Raw genomic sequence first — 18,273 nt, 5'->3', positions numbered from 1 at the left:
TCTTAATTCAAAGCATAAAGTCTTAAATTCATTAAGTCTTTGCATTCAATTTATAAACATCCTTAAATAAAGATACATTTACTTAAGATGCAAACTGAGGATATGAAGTTTTGTTTTCTGATAAATTGAACAAAAAATAAATGAACAAATTGAGCCCATTGACAGATATTAGTTGTTGCTTTAATAATAAACTTACTTTATTTTGATCAATTTCTCATAAATCAAGACTTTTTTTATCTTATGTCATGTTGTTATGAAAGTAAATGTATCTTACTGTAAGTGTCTTTAGGCATTTGCACTGGAAAACAAAACTGTTGGAATTTGTATTTAATTTATTCCTTAAATTAAGGTCTTAAACAGTCTTAACTTGAAGATAAAAAGGTGAAATGGAGTTCAAAAGCTGATTTATTTCCTGTCCATGTTCATTTTTATAACTGTGTCTATACTGCTTACTGTATGTTAACTACTGACTCTCATCTGTTTTGATTTCTTCTTTTTTTAGGAGAAACTTTTAAGAGAAACCATAAAAGATCAGCCTCTGAGCAATAATATTATGTCCTTGCTCCATTCATCTCCACATTAGCAATCTACGCTTGCAATTAGATTCGCAAAGCTTTATGAATTCTCTCGTTTAGCTTTCTTTCAGGTTTGTGTCCTCAAATTATTCCATTTAACCACCCCATTTCATGCACCGTCGCATATTTCAGTAAATAAATTGATATGCCCTGTATTTTAATTTTCAGGATGCCTAGTTCAAGGCAGCATGTTCGTTTGAAACTAAATGTTTTGTAGGCCTTAAAACTTTCGGACACTCGACTATTGTCAGTCACAAAGATTTGCACGCTTGCTATCAAGCGTGCGACCTTTGAAGGGACTTTCAAAACTAAAAGTGATCAAGCATGGAAGTTTCAAACAAGAAAGCGCCCTAATTCTGCATTTTCCACCAGGAGGCGCTCCGTTTGCACCTTTGAGCTTCGCTTTTTCTTTGTGTGTCAACCTGCTGTTTAATTTTCCTGTGAAATCTCTTACAGTTTTTCAGGCTCTTGGGCTGCACCAATTTTCAGAGCTGTCTATTGCAATGCATGCTTGGTGGGAGTAGTGGAAGTAGGGTGATGTGACATCCATTCTCAGAATGTTCCAACTTCCCAGTTGCAGTGTGCTTGTGATGTGCGTTCCCAGAATGTGCAACTTCCCAGAAGTTTTGCACAGGCATCATGGGAGGTAGGTGATGTAATAAGGCTGGAAATGCAGTACAAGGCAAGCAGCAGTGAGTCAACTGTAAATTGCTTTATTTATGTCTCGTTGGCTGATTGCTGCGTGATGTATTGCACCACCGCTGCCCCCGTCGGTCGAGGTCAGGAGATGTTATATGCCAGATTAGCTTTTGATAGATGACTAAACCAGTGCGTATAGGGGAATCCAGTGTGGTTTGGCTGTGTGTGGGAGTTCATGGGTTTTTTATAAGAACTGAAGGTGCACTCTTAAATATAAAGCTCCTAAATGGGTTTAACAGACTGGAGCCAAAGGAGAAGCTCAAGGTCTACGGTTGTTTAGGTGACTATTTATGAGGCACATACTAGACTATCAAAAAAACCCAAGAGGGCTTCGGTTTTCAGCTGTCGGATGATACCTAAACCCAATATGCTGATCTAGGGAACATAAAATGTAGCTACCTAAGTCAGGTGGAAATCCATAATAATAAACCAATGTGGGCAAAAACCTCATCTAAGTAATTAAACAAGAGTATGGAACAACACAGAGAAAAGTGGATATGGAAATATATTTATATATATATATATATTTATATTTATATTTATATTTATATTTATTTATTTTAGGGGTGTGACGAGACACTTCTCCCACGAGACTGGGTTCGCGAGACGAGATTTTTAAACTTTTTTTAAAGAAATCCTCAATGTAGGGAAAAATAGTGTTATTCAACTGAAAAACAAAATTTGTGTGCATTTTGATATGAACTTGTACTATTTTAATGAAGCTGCATGATTCTATATATATATATATATATAGCAGAAGAAGCATGAATGCAAATTTTAATGTCTTTAACACCTGTTTCACATTGTAAGTGTCAGTGGAGTGTGAGAAGTGTGATGTGAAACAGACGTAATATTTAGGAATAAGATTGTGTGGGTGTTCGAATAGAGGTCGCAGTCTTTTAACGATTAATTGTGCAGCCCTAATGTAAACACTGCAAAATGTTTTGCGAGGATATTGTCACGTTCTCGCAAGACATATTGGATCTAATCATTTATTAACAAAAATGTAATAAATAAATAAATAAAAATAAACAAGCTAGTTTACACTTGAAACTAAAATAAAATCTATAAATATAAAAAAAAAAATATATATATATATATACATATATACATATATATATATATATATATATATACACACACACACACACACACACACACACACACATATATATATATATATATATATATACACACACACACACACACACACACACACACACACATATATATATATATATATATATATATACACACACACACACACACACACACACACACACATATATATATATATATATATATATATATATATATATATACACACACACACATATATATATATATATATATATATATACACACACACACACACACACACACACACACACACACACACATATATATATATATATATATACACACACACACACACATATATATATATATATATATATATATATATATACACACATATATATATATATATATATATATATGTTGCAGACCCCGCCCTGGGAGTCTACTCAACAGATGAGAAATGTATTTTTGTAGTAAAGAAAGAGAGAGACAAGAGTTTGCCTTTAGTCAAGCAGCCTTCTTTGTTGACTTTAATCAACACAAATTCATTAAACTTTAACCCATAGTATTCCACACAGGAAAAACATGTATCAGTCTATACAAGCACTCAGTAGCAACAAATAAATAGTTAAACAAGGTAACGTTAACAAACTTTCTTTCAGAGCTTTACACAACTCACACAGCAGACTGGATTCAGGTAAGTAACATAGGTAAGTAACAACAGTATCTGTTATATTGTATTTTTGTACACACACACTGACAGTTGATAACTTTAACATTAAAATAACCCATTAATAAATATATTAAAATGCTTATTTTATGTACAGTTACTCATAAACTTGACCACTTCAATGTAAGTAATGTAATTATAGTTTTTTTCCTTGACATTTGATCATTTTACTAACCTTTTTGTAGTAAAGAAAGAGAGAGACAAGAGTTTGCCTTTAGTCAAGCAGCCTTCTTTGTTGACTGAAGTCGCCACGGCAACTCTTCCCTCAACTGTCACTCAGTATTTAGAAAATGCAACTTTGTTCTCTTTGAAATACACACTCATAACAATAAAGGTATATAAATACATAGAAATAAACATGCAAATAATAAATACAATATGTACAAATCAATTTTCCTGTGACCTTAACTCCATGTGGGGGGTCACATACATATATATATATGTATATATATATATATATATATATAAATAAAATATTAGGGGTGTAATGGTATGTGTATTCGTACCGAACTGTCACAGGGTGAATTCCAAATGGAAGTGATCATCCTTATGCCCTACTCCTTTCGAGGAGCAGAGCACTTGGAGTTTAGACTTTGAAGTGAGCAGGCCACGTGCGTATCATTATGTATGTTTGATATGCATTCGGCAAACGGGGCGACGTGATTGCCTCATTATCTTCAACTGGCATGTTCCTGTGACAACGCAACGCAAAACAGTGTCCTTCAGCAGATGTCTGTTTTAATCATTTTATTGTTACTAGCATAACTGTTGCAAATAAACACTGATTTTATATTTTAAAAAGTTATTATATATATTATTTTTTATATTTTATATAGCATATTTTAAAAACTTAAAAAAATATCAAATGTAGGCACTATGTTTATTTGCAACAGTTATGCTAACAACAATAAAAAGATTAAAACAGCGACATCTGCTGAAGGACACTGTGTTTGTCACAGGAACATGCCAGCTGAAGATAAAGAGGAAATCACGTCGCCACGTTTGCTGAATGCGTATGAAACATACATAATGATACGCACGTGGCCTGCTCACTCCAAAGTCTAAACTCCAAGGGCGGTTCGGTGCAAATACACATACCGTTACAGTATTACTAATAAATAAATAAATATTGATTTATTTATTTTTTTACGTTTCAAGTGTAAACTAGCTTGTTTATTTTTATTTATTTATTTATTACATTTTTGTAAATAAATGATTAGAATTACAATTTTGTCATTTTTCAAATGTATCTTGATTTATAAAAATATAAATATATATAAATAATTGCAGTTCCAAGTTTATATCTCACAACTTAGACTTTTCTTCTCAGAATTGCAGATTTATATCTTGTAATTGCAAGTTATAAACTCACTTTTGAGTTTAATTTTCACAAGTCAGGTTTTTTTTTTGTTTCTGAAACCAAATTAACAAATAAGGGAGTTTGTGAATTTTTCTCATAATTCTGACTTCCTCACAAATTGCAAGTTTATATCTTACAATTGCAAATTACAAATTCATTGCAATTTTTACTTTTTTTTTTCTTTTTTTTTCTCTCTGCTACAGAATAAAAAAAAATGAAAGTTATTTGTGACTTGGTTTATCTCACAATTCTGACTTATTCTTCTTGTTAGTTTATATTTTGCAATTCTGTGTGTAAATTTCACAATTCTGAGATTTATATCTTGCAGTTCTGAGTTTATATTGCAATTCTGATTTTGAATCTCTTAATTCTGACTCTAAATCTCCAAATCTGTTTTTTTTTTCAACACCCAATAAAGAAATTTTTGACCTTTTATCACACACTTCTGACTTTTTTCCTCGTAATTTCCAGAAAAAGTCAGAATTACAAGATAAACATTTGCGATTACCTTTATTTTTTTATTCCATGGCAGTGTTGTTCTTTGGTGCCGCAGTGAATCTCTTAAGACCCTGCGTGATGGAGGGCGTAATGCACTGATGAATACGTGAGGGTGGAGGTTAGTGAGGCGTTCAGCTTAACGGGGTGAAGCTGGGTCAGGACTAGGTGAGCTGAGGAATGAGAAAAGCACTAAAGCCTCTGCTGTCTCTTCAACAGTAATCCAATCATCAGGAGAGGTCAGAACAGCTGTCTTGAAGGCATCAGCCAATGCCAGTGAAGGAGCGAGAGAGAGACCAGGATCTTTGTGTTCATTCAGATCAACAAACCTGCAATCTGTTCAGGTTCGTCTCACACAATCCAAATGCGGTTTTGACACGACTTAGCCCGAAGCCACCTGATTTTTCGCTTAAGTGTTTTGTGATATACTTTATACATTTATGGTGAAGTAAACAATGTTTTGTCAATGTACTGTGTGTGATACCAGTTTTTACCAGGGCATTTTACAAAAATACCAGGGCATTTTTGTTCCATAAAGAATCTTTAAACCTTAAAAAAAGGTTATTTTATTAAAAAAAGGTTTTAGATTAGATTACTAAAATAGTTATTTAAAGAATTGTTCACTGGAAGGTTCTTTGAGGAACCAAAAATAATTTGATGCATCACTGCAAAAAAAAACAAGAACCAAAAAAAAAAAAAAAAAATTTTTTTAAGAGTATAATGTTTATAAAAGTATAATTTTTTTCCCCCCTGTTGTGAAGAATTATAAAGCAAAAAATGAAAATTATGTCATTTATTTATACACTGGGGTTTCTTCAGGACTTAAAAGTCTTGCATTTTCACAAATTGAGACCTAAAGTGGTCGTAAATCAGAGCAGAAAGTCTTACATTCATGAATGTCACATGCACTGCAATCAAAGAGTTTTTTTCTCAGTGTTTTTTTTGTTTGTTTTCAGGGTTCGTACAAGGTGCTTAAAGTAATTGAATTTGACTCTTTGAAATTGAAGGCCTGGAAAACCCTTAAAAATATTAATATTCCTGAAGAGGTACTTTGAAAGACAGTGTATCTAAGAAATAAGGGTTTAATTTTGTCAATAAGCACATATACATATGTCACAGAAAATTCACACATAAAAAAAACATAACTTTTTTCGCTTATTTCACTTAATGTCACAAAACAGTCGAGCCGAGCCAGTAGTAGTACTGAGTGTCGTGTAAACATGGCCGAAACAAAGAAAAAAGAAACTGTACACATAAAATTAAATATTTTTTTATTAGTGTATTTATTTTTTTTTTATCTTTTTTTTTTTTTTGTTTGAAATAGAAGACATTGTTCCATAAATGAGATCTCTGTTTGAAGTCTTTGAAAATCAAAAACTGATACTTTATTGAGCTTGTTTGGTGATATTTTTGTCTTTTCTGTAGCTTGAACTGTCTTCATGGACAAGAACTGAATGAACAATCCACATGCTGCAATAAAAAACAAAATCCATACCAGTCTAAAAACAGCATTAAGGTGAGTAAATGACTACATTTTCAGTTTTGGATGAACTATACCTTTATTTCGGGTCAGACTCCCTCAAATCCCTCAGTGTTTTTCGCTCTGGCACTTACTGGTGCTGTTATTGTTTCATTTTCATGACTGCTTTTCTTTCTCCTTAGAGGATAAACAGTGTTTGGACACTTAAATCACACTTAAAATATCTGAAGTGCGCTGAAAATCGAACTATGCGTCTCTTAATTTTATCCCCAGCAATATCGCATGGAAAATTACGGATTTCTGATATTTTGTCTTTTAATATATTTTTAAATGTATAAAGAATTACCCAGAAAATATTTGTAATTCATTGTACCCAAACATTTTATGCAAACATTTTATTGCATGTATTATTTGGCTTTTTAATTAATTAATTAATTAATTTATGTATTTATTTATTTAGTATAGCCAATGTTTTGTTACATAAATGTTATCAAAACAAATATACATTGTATTTTACAGTATGCTTCAAACAAATACATTTTGTTAAAATAAAAACAAAAAATGGCAATAAATTATAAAATGATGCGTGTTCATATACAAACCTTAGGCAAAAAAATGATAAATAAAAAGTAAAATATTAATTTTTACATTAGTTCATACTAAATATATTTTTAATATATTTAATATAGAAAATATATTTACAGGATGCTTTGAATATATTAAAAAAGAGAAAAAGTCGAATGACCATAAATTATAAAATGATGTGTTTAGATACAAAGCTTTGTCAAAAACAACAACAAAAAAAAATATGTATATTTTTTTAAATTATTTACAGTATACATTATTTACAGTATACTTAAACTACTTATTTTTTTCTAAAAAAAAAAAAAAAACAACACTGATTTTTAAATCATAAAATGCGTGTTCATATAGAAACTTAAAAAATAATAGTAAAATCTTATTTTCGTTATGTTTCATATTTTGAAACCTAAATTGTTGTGCCCTGTATTTAAGGTCAATGCCACTTATTTTGAAGTTTTGGTTCAGAATGCAACTGTAAATATGATTAAGAAGCAGCCATAGCTATAACCACAAGACAAAACATGCAGTCTTTATCGGTTAACAGCGAGTACATCTGAGTGAACCCGGAGTGTGGATGTCGTTTAAGGTCGTTTGCAGTATTACAGGGTGACGATCAGGTTAGTGCGAGTACAGGATCAAGCGTGATTCCCGCACTCACAGCTGGATTACGCCGTAAAACCACCCGCTGATCCTTAAGGACACAAATAAGTTTGATTTGAAGTGGATGAACAACTAATCGCGATCTGCTCCATTCCCCGTATCTGTTGGATTACTGGATATTATCGGCAGAACGGAAGTTAACCTCAGAAAACCTCCATTGCCCTCAAGATGTACTATCGCTTGCAGAACAACCGGATTTCCGCAGGGTCTCATTAAGCTTATTCCCAGGAATCCCACATGAAAAAATATGCATTTTTGATATGCTTTATGTATATACTAAGTACAAAACAAATTATGGTGATCAGGCATGCATGTAAAACATAATTATATAAATGTAAATATTTGAAATTATAAATGGTTTGGCCATTTTTGGAATGTATTTAAAATATTTAATTAATAATTCATTAATTTATTTTTTTTAAATATAGAAAAAAAATGCTAATTCAGAAAATATTTGCAAATCATATTGCCCTGACATATTGGACAATATATTTACATAAATAGTAATATTATATAATCTATCTGATTTGGCTTATTTTTTATGTTAAATATGCATTTCAGCAAAAATAAATACTTGGAATTGGATCATTTACCTTGGCATTTCAAGCATCATGGAGGTATATTATTATATTTAATTACGTATTGTGGTTACAATAACTTGCATGATAATTAATAATAATAATAATTATTATGATTATTACTGTTATTATTATTTTATTTTACTTTGTCGATGACTTTTAAAATAAAAACATGTTTATATACTATACAAATTATGCCAAAGAAAGTATACGTTTTCTAAAATATTTATAATTTTTTTGCTTATTTGCAAAAACAGTTTTTTTTTGTGTTTTTTTTTTTTAATTTTCAAAAATATTTTTTATCATGTTATCATGTATTTGTTTAATTGTTAGTTAGCTGTTTTTTTTTTAAATAACCCAACTGCAGTTTGATCGAGATTAACTGGAATGCACAATGAAAAAACATGATTTTTGAAAATTCTGTTTTTGCAAATGAACTGAACCATTGACAGAATATACATTTACAGTATGCTTAAATACATTTGGTTACAAAAAAAGGGTAAACAAATAATAAAATAAAATAATTACAAACCATAAAATGATGTGTGTTCACATAGAAACTTTGCTTTGAATACCTTTTGGTAAGAATATACATAAAATTATACTAACATACAAATTTCATCAAAGAAAAATATGTTTCGTAATATATTTTGACAGAAAAGCAAACTAAAAACATTTCCAGTATATTTATTGACTAAGTTTGTGAACACACATCATTTTATGACTTATGAGCGTAAAATGATGTTAATATTTAAACTTGGTTAAAAAGTACATTTTCTAAAATATTTAGTGTATGTGTATATATATATGTTTTTTTTATTTCATACTTATTTAAAATGTATGTTTTGTAATATATTTTGCCTAAGGTTTAAGATAAATGTATTTACAATTTGAAACATTTACAGTTTGCTTTAGATATTTTGTTGAAAAAAAAAGTTATCATAAAATGTGTTTTTATGAATGTATATATATATTAAATTCAGTGTTTTTTGACAAATGTTTTATATATTTCAACAAAAGTTTGTTGTCAATTTGTAACTGTTTATATGCAAACTTAGTTAAAATATATTCAATTTTTACTTTATTATTTATATTTTATTTTATTAACTATTATTATAAATATATAATTATTATACAATTAAAATATATATACATATTTACAGTATGCTTTAAATACTATATATATATATATATAAAATATATATATTTTTTTAAATATATATATATATATATATATATATATATATATAAACATTTATTTTTATTTAATGTTTTTTTTTTTATTTTTTATAATGCATCTTGACAAAAGATATTTACATACATTTACAATTTGGAACATTTACCATTTCCTTTAAATACTATTTGGTGAAGAAGATAATAATGAAGTGATGTGTAGTCAGTGAGTTACTGTGCTTCAAATACATTTTGGTTAGAAAAAAAAAATGTGCATGTTTTTCAGGTTGTTGCAGAATAGCAGCCTCAGTGTAAAGCAGCAGTGAGATGCGGGGAGTCTTTGCGGCGTGTGTGCGTGAGTCATCTCAGCCGGCCGGAGTCACGTCAGGACACAGGATTTCGTCAGCTGTGCCAAGTAAAAGCCCTGGGTGTGCTTAGCGTGCAACCGTGCAACCTTGACACGGCTGACACCGGGTCAGGCTGCTCACGGCCTCGTCCCGCCCGGCCGTATGCCGGAAGTTAGTTAATCGCGCCGCAGATGGGCGGAAATCAAGCGCGGGGGTCACGCTGGGGTCGGGCAGAGGAAATAAGCAGATTTTCTCGGGGCATTAAAGCCGTTAGAGATCCCAACTAACAACGTGTTGCGGCATAAACTCTCCCGGGATTCTCCACCTCTGCAGGATCCCCGGCCGTCTGCCGCAGGAAATGCGTCACGGTTATGCAAAGCAACCTCTGGGCATGTGGGAGGAGAGCGAGGTACGGATTCGGGAAGAGCTGCCAGCTTCGCGTCTCGATTATGGGCATCATGCCGTTTCCATTAGAGGAGCTACTTTATTCCTCGTGGAACAGATGAATGCGGTTTCTTTGAATAGATGCTAAAGAGCTCCCAGAGGGAAACCCAGTAACATCTGACGCTGCAAATGTAGGACTTTACATAACTGAGAATATCTAATCTAGAAAAGCTCCGAACTGGAGACTGGTTCATATCTGCGGGATGTTGGCCCGGAAAAGCAGCGTTGAAATTAAGCTTGAAATTCTTCGAGAGATGCAGAAAACTCTGATGTGTTCCGGTTGTGCCCTGCAAAAACTCGGCCATCCTGACTGAAATTAACATTAATTAAATGTGATAAATTATGAAAAATAGTGACACAAAATTCTTTAACTTGAGATAACCGCTTATAGTGCAAGAAGCTAAAATTATGCACTACTGGTGAAAAGTTTGAAACAATTATTATTTTTTTATTTTATGCAACATAACTTTGAATATTTGCACTAATATAAATGTAGATAATTTATTTATGGCTATTTAAATAAATATATCAATTATTTTCTTTATATACACACACACACAGTACTGGTCAAAATTTTGGAATAATTATGTTTTTTATGTTTTTCAAAAAGTGTCTTCTGCTCACCAAGGCTGCATTTATTTAACAAAAAATACAGTAAAAATTGTGAAATATTATTACAATTTAAAATGGCTGTTTTCTATGTAAATACATGTAAAATATAATTTATTTTTGTGATCAAAGTTTAATTTTCAGCATCATTACTCCAGTCTTCAGTGTCACATGATCCTTCAGAAATCATTCTAATTTGCTGATTTGCTGCTCAACAAACATTTCTGATTATTAGCAATGTTGAAAACCATTGTGCTGCGCAATATTTTTGTGAAAATTGTAATCCGTTTTAAAAAACAGCATTTCTTTAAAATAAAAATCTTTTGTAAGATTATAAATGTGTTTATATATAATGTTTTCAACATTCAACAGTGTTTCTTCAACTTGACATAACAGCTTATGGTGCAAGATTCTAAAATTATACACTACCTGTGAAAGTTTGAAATGATTTATTTTTATTTATTTTATTTAACTATTTATTTATGTAGCCAAAAATACAGTTAAAATTCTGAAATATTATTACAATTTAAAATAAGTCTTTTCTATGTGAGTATGTTGTAAAATATAATTTATTTCTGTGATCAAAGGTGAATTTTCAGCATCATTACTCCAGTCTTCAGTGTCACGTGATCTTTAGAAATCATTCTAATATGAAACATTTATTTGTTGAAAACACTTTTAGCGCTTAATATTTTTGTGAATATTTAAAAAAATTAAAAATAAATATTAATATATTTATAAAATTAATACAATTATAAAAAAAAAAAAATTAAATTAATATTTTATTCATCAAGGTTGCATTAAATTGATCAAAAGTGACAGTTAAGACATTTATAATATATATATTGTTATGATTTATATTCAAATAAATGCTGTTCTTTTTAATTAATCAAATAATCCTGATATTTCAGTATCACTGATTTATTAATATAGTTTTTGCTAGTATTTAAGATTACTTTTTTTTTTTAAGTTAATAATTTAATTTTTTTGTCATTTTTATTGTCTTTTTTTAATGTCTACATGTTTTTTAAATTACATTTTAGTTTATTTTATTTTAGTTCTTTTAGTACTTTAACATAAAATATATATATTACATTTTTAAAATAGATTTGATTACTTAACATTCATCAAAGATACATTAAACGATCAAAAGTGACATAATAAAACAAATAAATGCTGTTCTTATGAACTTTTTATTTTTCTGTCCAGAAAAATAAAAAGCATCATGGTTTGCACAAAAAAAAAAAAAAAAAAAAAAATATATATATATATATATTTATATACACGTAAAATAATGAACCTATTTATTTAAATAGCCATAAATAAATGTATATACTATGTATATTAGTGCAAATATTCAAAGTTATGTTGCATTTGTGTTCACCTACAGTATGTTTTGCCTTCGCCATTATGTAGGGGAGCAGCTTTTTAATACCTAACAATCATAATATTGTCAAATGTATGTGTTTAGTATGCTGTACCAGCTGCAAATCAATCTCCGCAATAGAAATGCTAATTCAGAATGACCTCTTACGAAACCCTCGTCGATAATGAGGTCTGTGGGTCCGGATGGCGAGTGTGGCGTGTTGGATAAGCGTGAGGTGCGTCGTTTTTAACAAAGATGCTCCGTGTCTCTATGGTGGCACAAATAGATTGATCTCATAGCAACATGGTTCCCATGGTAACGCGGGATGCAGATGTCAGACCAGAGCGGTCCGAGTGGGATTACGTGTCTGTTTCTCTCTCCCCAAAACAGGAAGCTCGTTTCCTTCTCTTTCCTTTGGCCTTCGACTCGCAGCGCCGCAGGCAGCAGGACATGCTCTCTCTGCTATTTTGGTTTGACACACACATTTTAGAAACCGTAGGGACGACATTTTTGTTTTTTTGGAAAGCATCTCGTTTCTTTGTAATGTTAGGCTGAGATGTCTAAAATGAGGTGTTTTATAATGAACTCCTCAGCTGAGAGTCCCTTTGGATTGAAGCATCCACAAAATGCTTCATTGTAAGTAGGTTCAGGCTTATTTCTTGAAATATTTGTTTAAAACAATGTTTTTTTTTTACATTATTAGACTGTTTATAAAATCAGATATTACATAAACATCCTGCGTAGGAGTTTAATTTGGTGCAGTAAAAAGTTTTGAAATTTTGGATTTACTTTGTAACAATTTTCCCTAAGAAATTCCTGGTAAACTTCACAAATAATTAAAAATGAAGCTTTTAATTTATAATGTCTTTAAGTTTTATAGAGTACTTAATTTCTATTTAATTTAATTTTAGTTTAAATTTCACAAATAATTAAAAGTAATTTTTAATTTGTCATGTCAGATTTTTACAGTATATTTAATTCACACTTTGTATTTAATTTGTTAATTTTTATTTAATTTTTTTATTTCCGTTGTTTTATTGTTTTATTGATATTTTCTTTTCATGTTTCACAGAAAAGTTTTAGTTTTTTTCCAAAGTACTTTAAATATTTCATTTGAAACATTTTAATTTAGAAATTGCTAGTAAATTTAAAAAATAATTAAAATGTTAACTAAAATGAAATTAAAGTAATTAAATTAAAGTAAGTCAATTTATTACATCTTTAAGTTTTATAGTATATTTAATGTTTTGTTTCATTCTGATTTAAATTTCACCAATAATTTAAAGTAATTTTCAGTGTATCAGGTCTTAGTTTTACAATATATTTAATTCACATTTTATTTGTATTTAATTTTTTAAGTTTTATTTAATACTTTTAGAACTGTCAAATGTAATGCATTAACTCAGATACATTAAGCTAAATTAAAATAATTTTTATGCAACTCTCAGGAATACTTGATTATCGTTGATTAAAATTATTCATTTTTATGTTTCATTTTTGTTTGTTTTAAATTGCCTTTTTTTCCCAGTTGTATTTATTTTAATTTTTATTTCCGTTAACAATTTATTTTTTTTACATTTACACAAAGTATTTTTTTTTTCAAAATACTGTAAATATTTACTTTGAAACAAATTTTGCTCAGAAATTGCAAGTAAATTTCACAAATAATTAAAAATGAAATATTCAATTTATCATTCATCTTTTTTTAGTGTACTTCTCTAATAAATAAACTCACTCGATTTATTACATCTTTAAGTTTCATAGTATATTTAATGTTTTATTTGTTTAATTTCACAAATAATTTAAAGTAATTTTCAGTATATCATGTCTAAGTTAAGTTGTATTTATTTTAATTTTTGTTTCAGTTGACAAAATGACAAAAGTTTTTTTCTTTTTAATTTTTTTTTTACATTTACACCAAAAAGTATGAATTTTTTTCAAAGTACTGTAAATATTTACTTTATAAATATTAACAGTTTTCACTCAGAAATGTCCAGTAAATTTTACAAATAATTACAAAGAAACCGCAAGTAACAAATTTAATTAAACATGAAATTAAGCAGAAAACATGAAACTGTATTCCAATACATAAACAATTAAAAAATGGTGTAGGATTTAATTTTCATTCAGAAATTGCATGTAAATTTTTACAAGTAATTACAAAGAAACGGTAAATAACATGGAGTTAAACATGACATTTTTAAGTAAAATGACTGAAATTGTGTTTTATTAAAAACCAAGTTTTATTTATTTATTTTTTTAAGTCATTAATGTCTTTGCTTGTGTTCATGCTGTCCTGTGTTTGGAAGCTAAAAATCAGGTTTGTTTTTATGGTACATCATCATTCCTCTTATTGTGCATGACTCACCAGCGCATGTAGTTTTGACTTTAAAAAACTGCTATTTTAAAGCATGTTTCTAATGAACACCCTGCTGACAAAAACATCTTAAACCAGCCTAATCTGATTTGCTGGTCTTAGCTGGTTCCCAGGCTGTTCGTTTGGGGTTTTTTGGAGGGAAGTATAGCAGGGAAATTGTGGGAAAGCAAAAGCGTCTTCTGGGATTTGTAGGTAAAATGGAATAATGATGCTACTGTTTTCCCCCACAGCTTTTTGTGCCTGTTTGAGAGATTATGAAACACAGTCCACATCACATCATCTATTTTGGTCAGTAGCTGCTTTAGTGTTATCTGTGTTGTTTGTGTTTGCACCTGATGAATGTCAGTCTTACTACTATCTTGACCCTGTTTTGTCTCACTTTAAGGATACGGCTGCAGCGACATTTGACCTCTGACCTTTTTTTGATTGGGTAATCAAACCCCAATCAAAGAGGCAAAAGGTCACTGATAATGATGGTTCTAACTTCAAAAATGTTTATTTCCTTTTGCTTGGTCTTGTATTGATTTCTTTTTTACCTCATTGGTAAACTGTTTTAAGCATCTAAAAAAATAAGTCTAATAATATTTAGTAAAGTTCATGCTGCCCCCCCAAAAAAAGTACAGTATATTTTAAAATACAAAAAATAATTAATACGTTGTGATTATTTAAACATTAAGAATGTTGTGTACACATAAATTTATATTAAAGTTTAAAAGTAAGCAATTTTAGTGTTTTTTCATCTCGATGCATTGCAAAAAAAAAAAAAAATTATTAAAATTAATTAATTTCCTTAATATGCTTAACATGTTTTTTTTTTTTTTTTAAGATGTTCTCAGTAATTAAAGTGTTTAGAAACAAAGTATTTGCATTTGTGTTTTTGTAAATAATGATCTCATATTTCTGTTTTATAATTTCAGTCTTATTTCCTGTAAATTGCATAAAACTGATAAAAATGTTTTAAAAATACCATTCACTTAAGCATGCTGTAGCAGTGATCATATTTCAACCATAGAAATTAGGTATTTTTATTTTAATACAGTTATTCCTTTTATCAGTCGCACCACATGACGAGTGGTCGCTCCAAATGACGCAAAGGCCTTATATCATTAAAAATGTATTTAAAGAGACGTGTGGAAAGTGCAGCACATGGCATTAACTGCAGGCATTTCTTTAGCCCCAGTTATTTCTGAACTTTGCCCAATCTTGGCTGCTCAATTGACCCTTCGCCAGGAGTTTTATTAACAGCACGTTGTCTGTGTCCTCTTTGCTCTGTGATGTATTTTTCAGTGCATGATGTGTGGCGTAACAGTGCCATGGTTTGTCGGATGTAGCAACGGTAACAAAGGGGTGCGGGTCTTTGCGAAGAGTCAATTTAGAGTAGCGAGAGGTTGCTGGCTTAGGTTTTGAGATGACAACATGAACATCTTTCTTACAGTAGAAAATAACATCTGGAGTTTGTGCTTGACTGCAGGGTCAGAATTAACGTGTTGCCTATGGCAAGCATTTATTTTACTCTGCTTGGCAGTGGAATATGGTAAAATATATTAAAATAGTTATCAATAAATACATTTTAAAGAATTACTAATAAATGCATAATTACCAAGCTAAAATTGCATGCTCTAAATTATTTTTGGTCTTGTATTGTACAAAGATTAAACACAAACCGTCTGAAATGACCCAAACTGCATAAAAATCTTTTCCAAATTACACTAAAATAAAGTATTTTATGTACATAAACCATCAATTGAATATAAAAGCACAAAAACGGCCAATCTGGGACAAATATCTCAAATGGAAAACACTCCGCAGTGGTCGCACCACATGATGTTTCAAACTCAGTCAAAATTTACAACACAGAATTGGCTCCTAAACAAAACAAGCTAGCTTCCCACAAAAGATCACTATGAAATTTATAATAAAAATAAATACTTTAAAAAAAAAACAACAACTAAATATTCATTGCATTTTTTTTTTTTTTTTTTTTTTGAGTTTATACCACATGATATCCAAATGTGGTAACTACATACAAGCCATTAAAAAGTTATTTTTTTTTTCCAAATTTGAAAGTTACAAACCTGCTTGAACCTCATTGGCGAAGTCCTATCTTTGAATGCGATAAAAGTTGCAAAGTAGTAGTTTCTTGATGGTCGCACCACATGATACTTCATAAAATGGAAATCATCAGACAAAGTTTGTATGATATAAATATAAATATAAATGCAAATGCTTTGCAGTTTTATACAGTATTACAAAACACTCTGGAAATCAACAGTTATGGCCGGACGGTCGCACCACATGATATTTAGACACTTTAAATAATAGAAAAATTACAAATAACTCATCTTTTTTGAAAAGTTAAAGTGGGTCCATAGATATGAGAACTACTTGAGGTAAAGCATTTAAATCCATTTTTAACTGAAAAAATGCAATTGGACAAAAAATGTAGGCGTCACGTCATTGACCCATATATGTCATTTGTATTTTAGGTGTGTTTAATATTAGTTTCATTTAATACTTTTAGGACTACTGAATGTAATGCATTAACTGCATTAATTGCTTTAATCTTTTATTATACAACTCTCTGGAATGCTTGATTGTCATTGATTGAAGTGATTTTTTTTGTTTCATTTTTGTTAGTTTTATTATGACAACCATTTATTGTAGTTTTTCCTGCTGTATATGATTTAATTTAGCCTTTATGCTAAACAATTAAATATCTCAAAATACTGTAAACATTTACTCCAATACAGTTTTCTTTTAGAAATTGCTAGTAAATTTAAAGTAACGCATTTAATTAAATTAAATTTTTTTTTTTTTTTATAAATTATAGTACGAATCAATTACTACATCTTTAGAAAGTATAATGCATTAAAACACAAAACAAAGAAACTTTCAAATATTATAATGCATTTATTTTTGCAAAGATAATGCATTAGAATGTACATGCATACATGTGTAATCTGTTTTAAGATTTTATTTTTTTAATGTATAAAAACCTGAATAGTATTTTGTTGTAAAACTTCAACAATCTTTGTTTTATTTACAATTTCGTTGCATTTTTGCAGTGCAAAACTATGCAAATTTGGTGTATAAACAATTGTCACTTTGAAATTACTAGTAAATTTCACAATTGCAGTAATTATAAAGAAAAGCATTGTAGTAACATGGAATTAAACATTCAGTTTTTATGTATAAAAACTGAAATGCTGTAAAACATATTTTCCGATAGCCTTCAATTTTTACTGTCTATGATTACTATAAATTTAACATTTCAAAGAAAGGCTTGTAGTATTTTCATGTAAAAAGTGCTTCAATACTGTTTTACTTACATGTTTAAAACTCCTTTTGTTTCAGTTAATCATAACCTCAACCACTAAAAGTGACAAACAAATGAAATGTGTAAAAAGCATTTCTCTCCATCTCTCTGCCGTCACTCTCATGTACTTTCAGGTGTCGTGAGCCCCGTCCTGCAGCTCATCCACAGACGAAATCAGGCATTTCAACTCTGACCTGGTAAAAGCTACTGCACCAAGATAAAGATTTCCAATGCTTTTAGACAGAACGAAATCCTGCATTCTTTGATTTCCTTTCAGTCATTCAGGCTCCTGACGGATGCATTACATAATACCATCTGGTGACGATCCGCTCTGACGAGGAACCACAGAAACGCGTGTAAGCGGAGGTGTCGCACAAAAGGCCAGTGCATCATATTGTTTAA

The 18,273-nt window shown here is 30.0% G+C and overlaps 2 long non-coding RNA genes across 3 annotated transcripts; both read left to right on the top strand.

Annotated features, from left to right (window-relative positions):
* Positions 1 to 1,040: 1,040 nt before the first annotated feature.
* LOC127183286 (uncharacterized) lies at positions 1,041 to 11,104 on the top strand. The gene is made up of 5 exons (XR_007830022.1): positions 1,041 to 1,221; positions 4,977 to 5,060; positions 5,159 to 5,283; positions 6,365 to 6,455; positions 9,699 to 11,104. It is a non-coding gene; the product is annotated as an uncharacterized LOC127183286 (long non-coding RNA).
* A 1,210-nt stretch (positions 11,105 to 12,314) lies between these two features.
* On the top strand, positions 12,315 to 18,252 carry LOC127182631 (uncharacterized). 2 transcript variants are annotated; one of them, XR_007829934.1, is made up of 4 exons: positions 12,315 to 12,814; positions 14,786 to 14,843; positions 18,006 to 18,068; positions 18,149 to 18,252. It is a non-coding gene; the product is annotated as an uncharacterized LOC127182631 (long non-coding RNA). The 2 variants fall into 2 exon arrangements; XR_007829935.1 differs by lacking the exon at positions 12,315 to 12,814 and adding an exon at positions 14,206 to 14,498.
* The last annotated feature ends 21 nt before the right edge of the window (positions 18,253 to 18,273 follow it).

The sequence above is a fragment of the Labeo rohita genome, chromosome 20, assembly GCF_022985175.1.
Source record: "Labeo rohita strain BAU-BD-2019 chromosome 20, IGBB_LRoh.1.0, whole genome shotgun sequence".
Lineage (NCBI taxonomy): Eukaryota > Metazoa > Chordata > Actinopteri > Cypriniformes > Cyprinidae > Labeo > Labeo rohita.
The sequence above is the reverse complement of the archived record's forward strand: the minus strand, read 5'-3'. Positions and strand labels throughout refer to the sequence as shown.